The sequence below is a fragment of the Hordeum vulgare genome, chromosome 3H (genome assembly GCF_904849725.1).
Source record: "Hordeum vulgare subsp. vulgare chromosome 3H, MorexV3_pseudomolecules_assembly, whole genome shotgun sequence".
NCBI lineage: Eukaryota > Viridiplantae > Streptophyta > Magnoliopsida > Poales > Poaceae > Hordeum > Hordeum vulgare.
In genome coordinates, this window is record NC_058520.1 from 289,715,153 (window position 1) to 289,721,983 (window position 6,831).

Genomic DNA, 6,831 nt, shown 5'->3' on the forward strand with positions numbered 1-6,831 from the left:
GCCAAATCGTCTATTTTGAGTAGTTTTTCCTCTATGGACGCACTGAAAATCTTTTGAGAGTTGATGAACTCTTTGATATTACTCTCTAAATCAGAGGGTAATTTGTTGTGATTTCCGTAAGTGTTGTTGTAGGAATTGCCATAATTGTTAGAGGAGTTACTAGGAAAAGCCCTAGGAACATAATTTCCTCTAAAAGCATTGTTGTTGCCAAAAATATTCCTACCAACAAAATTAACGTCCAAACTAGCGTTGCTACTCTCAATCAAGGAAGATAGTGGCATGTCATTAGGATCTAAAGGAGCATTTCTACTAGCAACCAAATTCATCAACTCGTCCATCTTAGCACTAAGCGAGTTAATTTCTTCTATAACGTGTACCCTTTTGCTAGCAGGTGACCTTTTAGTGTGCCACTGAGAGTAGTTGGTCATGATATTGTCTAGAAGTTTTGTAGCTTCTCCTAACGTGATTTCCATGAACGTTCCACCTGAGGCGGAGTCCAAGATATTTCGAGAAGCAAAATTCAAACTATCGTAAAAGATTTGTATAATCATCCATGAACTCAAGCCATGAGCGGGACAATTTCTAATCATTAACTTCATCCTCTCCCAAGATTGTGCAACGTGTTCATGATCAAGTTGCTTGAAATTCATGATATCATTACGGAGAGAGATAATCTTAGCCGGCGGAAAATACTTGGATATGTAAGCATCTTTGCACTTATTTCAAGAATGATACTATTTTTAGGCAAAGAAGAAAACCAAGTTTTGGCACTATCTCACAAAGAGAACGGAAAAAGCTTCAAATTAACAACGTCATTATCCACATCTTTCTTCTTTTGCATATCACAAAGGTCAATGAAAGTATTGAGATGGGATGCGGCATCTTCACTAGGAAGGCCAGAAAATTGCTCTTTCATAACAAGATTCAGCAAGGCAGCGTTGATTTCATATGATTCCGCACTAGTGGCAGGAGCAATCGGAGTACTTATAAAATCATTACTATTAGTATTCGAGAAGTTGCAAAGTTTGGTGTTTTCAGCCATGATGACTTTAACAAACAAACAAGAACACAAGCAAGCAAGAAGTCTGGCAAAGGAAAACGGAAAAAGAGAAAGGCATATGAAAACGACAAATGTGAAGTGGGGGAGAGGAAAATGAGAGGAACTGGCAAAAAAGGTAAATGCAAGAGATGAGTTTGTGACACTTACTTGGATAGATCTTGACTTGATATCTCCCCGGCAATGGCGCCAAAAATTGGCATGTTGACGGGAGATTATTCTTGTCTTGATACTCCTCGACAAGCGATCCTCCTCGGCAACGGCACCAGAAATCCTTCTGCTATGGCAACAAAAGACCTTCCCCGGCAACGGCGCCAGGAATCCTTCTCCTGCTGGCTTCGCCTACAGGGATTTCCTTGGCAAATATGCAAAGGATTCCCCCGTGTCCTTGGAGCCTTGCGTTGGTGTTCCCTTGAAGAGGAAAGGGTGATGTAGCACTGCGACAATAAGTATTTCCCTCAATTTGAGAACCAAGGTATCAATCCAGTAGGAGGATCGCGTCAAGTCACAAGTACCTGCACAAACACAAAGAGCTTGCACCCAACGCTATGAAGGGGTTGTCAATCCCTTATAGATTGTTTGCAAAGTGAGAAATGAAAGCAAAAAATAAACAAAGCAAAGTAAAAGTGAAAGCTGAGATGATAGTTGTGAATAGACCCGGGGCACGTAGTGTTCACTAGTGGATTCTCTCATGAAAGCAAATAGACGGTGGGTGAACGAATTACTGTCGAGCAATTGATAGAACCACGCAAAGTCATTACGTTATATATGGCAATGATCATATCTATAGGAATCACGTCCAAAACCAGTAGACCGATACTTTCTGCATCTACTACTATTACTCCACTCGTCGACCGCTATCCATTATGCATCTAGTGTATTGAGTTCATAAGAACAGAGTAACGCCTTAAACAAGATGACATGATGTAGATGGACAATCTCAAATCTATGATGAAAGCCCATCTTGTTACCCTTGATGGCAACAACATTATGCGTGCCTTGCTGCCCCTTCTGTCACTGGGAAAGGTCACCGCACGGTATGAACTCAAAACCAAGCACTTCTCCCATTGCAAGAATCATAGATCTAGTTGGCCAAACAAAACCCAAGACTCGGAGAGACTTACAAGGATATCAAATCATGCATATAAGAAATCAGCAAAGACTCAAATATAATTCATAGATAATCTGATCACAAATCCACAATTCATCGAATCTCGACAAACACACCGCCAAGAGGATTACATCGAATAGATCTCCATGAAGATCATGGAGAACTTTGTATTGAAGATCGAAGAGAGAGAAGAAGCCATCTAGCTACTAACTACGGACCCGTAGGTCTGAAGTGGACTACTCACAAGTCATTGGAGAGGCAATGATGTTGATGTAGAAGCCCTCCAGCTCCAAAGTCCCCTCCGACAGGCATCGGGAAGGGTCTCCAGATGAGATCTCGAGGAAACGGAAGCTTGCGGCGGCGGAAAAGTGGTTTCGTGGATGCCCTGATTTTTTCTGGGACTTTAAGGAATATATAGGCCAAAGAGCTAGGGCAGGGGAGCGCCAGGGAGGCCACAAGCCTCGTGGCCGTGGGCCTCCCCTAGTCGCGGCCACAGGGCTTGTGGGCTCCCTGTGGGCCTCCTGCCTTGGCCCTCAAGTCCCCCGATCTTCTTCTGTTCTGGAAAAAATTATTTCGGGGATTTTACTCTATTTGGACTCTGTTATAAAATCAGATCTGAAAAGAGTCAAAAACACAGGAAAAACAGGAACTGGCACTTGGCACTGAATTAATAAGTTAGTCCCAAAAAAGATATAAAAGGTATATAAAACATCCAAAGTTGACAAGATAACAGCAGGAAACCATCAAAAATTATAGATACGTTTTAGACGTATCAGTGATGAAGACAGAGATGTGCATGGTGGAATTTGGGGGTAGGTCATGAAAATCTACCCCATAGTACAACATCAGACCCCTGACGAAGGGGTGAAGCGGTAAGCCCAGTCCCGGAGGAAGTGGGGGACGAACACCACCCGCTCCCCGAGCCTTGGCATAGGAACCACCTGGGCCTTTTCCGGTGCTCGGTGGACGATGTCGGTGGCGATGTAGCCACAACAATTCACCTCCTGGATAGCTTGCCATGAGCGCCCGAGCTGGCCATTGCAGGGCTTGAGGTGGAAGGCGACTGGAAGAGATGGGAGGCGAAATGGATCTGGGCACTTGAGGTTGGAAGAAGGAGGAGCAATTGTTTGGAATGCCTATGGTGGGCTTTGGATCTTTTTTCCCTTTCAAAGTGAGGCCACGAAACCAAGGGTTTCCTCTTACTCCGCCACTAGCTTTGCCACTACCCGAAACAACTGCATCGTTGGAACGTGCGTAGGTTGGCCCAGGTCATTAATTCAAAATCCCCTTCAAGACGGAACACAATCTCTCTTGTTGATAGAACGTGCCCCCACGAATAGTGGCCTCGAGCCACGACTCGAGTTTTACTCATTGTTTGTTATCGTGACTTTCCGACAGAAGAGTTGTCCGATGGCTTATTATTCACCTTCGGGCCTTTAAAAGCCTCTGGATTTAATGATGCATGTTTTCGAGAATATTACGTCATTGGAGCGACTAAATGATACCACACGAATATGAAGGGAACTGATGACCCACAAGTATAGGGGATCAATCGTAGTCCTTTCAATAAGTAAGAGTGTCGAACCCAACGAGGGGCAGAAGGATCTGACAAGTGTTTTTCAGCAAGATAATATCTGCAAGCACTGAAATTATCGGTAACATGTAGTTGTGTGGTGAGATGATTCGTAGCAAGTAGCAAGTAACAAAAGTAGCAACGGTGCAGCAAAGTGGCCCAATCCCTTTTGTAGAAAGGGACAAGCCTAGACAAAGTTTTATAGGAGGAAAAACGCTCCGAGGACACACGGGAATTTCTGTCATGCTAGTTTTCATCATGTTCATATGATTCACGTTCGTTACTTTGATAGTTTGATATGTGGGTGGACCGGCGCTTGGGTACTGCCCGTACTTGGACAAGCATCCGACTTATGATTAACCCCTCTCACAAGCATCCGCAACTACGAAAGAAGAATTAAGACAAAGTCTAACCATAGCATTAAACTAGTGGATCCAAATCAGCCCCTTACGAAGCAACACATAAACTAGGGTTTAAGCTTCTGTCACTCTAGCAACCCATCATCTACTTACTACTTCCCAATGCCTTCCTCTAGGCCCAAATAATGCTGAAGTGTTATGTAGTCGACGTTCACATAACACCACTAGAGGAAAAACAACATACGACACATCAAATTACCGAACGAATACCAAATTCACATGACTACTATTAGCATGACTTATCCCATGTCCTCAGGAACAAAAGTAACTACTCACGAAGCATAATCATATTCATGACCAGAGAGGTAATGAGTAGCATCAAGGATCTGAACATAAACTCTTCCACCAAGTAATCCAACTAGCATCAACTATAAAGAGTAATTAACACTACTAGCAACCTTACGAGTACCAATCAGAGTCGCGAGATGGAGATCGGTTACAAGTGATGAACTAGGGTTTGGAGATGAGATGGTGCTCATGAAGATGTTGATGGTGACGAGTCCCCTCCGATGAGAGGAGCGTTGGTGATGACGATGGCGATGATTTCCCCCTCCTGGAGGGAAGTTTCCCCGGCAGGATCGTCCTATCGGAGCTCTAGATTGGTTCTACTCAAGTTTCGCCTCGTGGCGGCGGCGAATCCTCCGAAAATCCTCCTCCTGATTTTTTTCGGGACGAAACCCTTCATATAGCAGAAGAGGGGGGCCAGTGGGCCAGCAGGGAGCCCACAAGCCCCCTAGGCGCGACCAGGGGGGTGGCCGCGCCTACCAGGCTTGTGGCCCCCTGGTTGCGCTCCTCTCGCACATCTTCGGGCCAGTATTTTTAATATATTCCCAAAAAAATTCATTTTGATTTCACGGATTTTGGAGTTGCACAGAATAGTCATCTCAAACTTGCTCCTTTTTCAGGCCGGAATTCGAGCTGCCGACATTCTCCCTCTTCATGTAAACCTTGCAAAATAAGAGAGAAAAGGCATTAGTATTGTACCGTGAAGTGAAATAAAAGCCCAAAAAGGGATAAATATCAACATGAAAGCATGACGCAAAATGGACGTATCAACTCCCCCTAGCTTAGACCTCGCTTGTCCTCCACCAAAAGCCTAGCTCAATAAATATGTCCACATGTTTAGGGAGAGAGGTGTCGACAAAACAAGATACGAACATGCATGCATCATGATCATGATTAGAACAGCAACACCAACATATAATCTCTCATGCTAAAGTGATAATTCCTTCACAAAGTAAAGCATGGATCAAGAACCTTACCGAGAAGTAACAACCGATAGCCTTTAGTCATTGAAGCAATTGCAATTTATCACAACATCAGAAAGAGACAAATAAGAGCTTGTAAAGCAAATCCACTTACTCAATCATCTTTTCGTTCTCTACAATTGCTACAACTCATGTGGTACTCATGAGATCAAAGTTTCAGCTGGACACAGAGAAAGATAGGGGCTTATAGTTTCGCCTCCCAACTGCTTACCTCAAGGGTAATGTCAACAATAATAATTCATGAATACTTACTTCCAAGTTGACATATGAATATATATCTTTCCCAAGCATATGCCGTTAGCCAAGATAAAGGCGAAATAAGGAATTGGTGAAGATCATCATGACTCTTTCAAGGGAAAAAAGTAAAGGTACAAGATCGGCCCTTCACAGAGGGAAGCAGAGGTTGTCATGCGCTTTTGAGGTTTGGATGCGTGTCCTCTTAGTGCGGAGGAACGTCACTTTATATTGCCTCCTGTGATAAAGAACTTTATTATGCAGTCTGTCGCTTTTATGTCTTCCTCATCACAGGTTCGTACAAAGCTTATTTTCCACACACTAATAGATCATACACATTAGGGAGCAATTTTTATTGCTTGCACCGATGGCAACTTACTTGAGGGATCTTGTTCAATCCATAGGTAGGTATGGTGGACTCTCATGGCAAAACTGGGTTGAAGGTTTATGGATGCACAAGTAGTATCTCTATTTGGTGCGGGAGTTTTGGCTAATATGAGGTGGAAGCAATCGTCACATGCTGAGGGATCTCTAATCATATAACATTGTTTGGAACCAAGCAAATACAATTCATTATGTTGTCTTCCTTGTCCAACATCTACTCCTAGGCATGTAATAGTTTAGTGAGTGTTCACAATCATAGATGGTGTCAAAGATGATATATTTATATGTGAACCTCTCCTTCTTTATCACTTCCTATTAATTGTAAAAATGACCAAGGTCTACGTTTGTCTACCCTCAACAAGTTTCAATCATCATTCTTTTTATATGTGAAGCCATCACTTCCCATAAGATCATTAAATGATCTTTCATGCTTTCGTTCTATTCTCATTCGTTTGATCATGGCAAGAGGCAGAGCCCTTCAACTAAGACAGTCTTTATTATATGGCTCACGAGCTCGAAGACATCGGGGGTGACACAAAGCAAAACTCAAGTCTAAAACACTAAGACTTTTATTCTACTAGAGAAAGAGAAAACTGAAAAGGAACAAACTAAAACAAAGGTAAAGGCAAAAGATGTGATGGTGATACGATACCGGGGCAACTCCCCCAAGCTTGGCACAAGCAAAGGGGATTACCCATACCCATGCTTAGTTGTCTTCCTTTGGAGGTGATGGTGGTGGAGTTGTTGCAACATGGGTTTGATCCTCCGTCTTCCAAGGCGTAGGT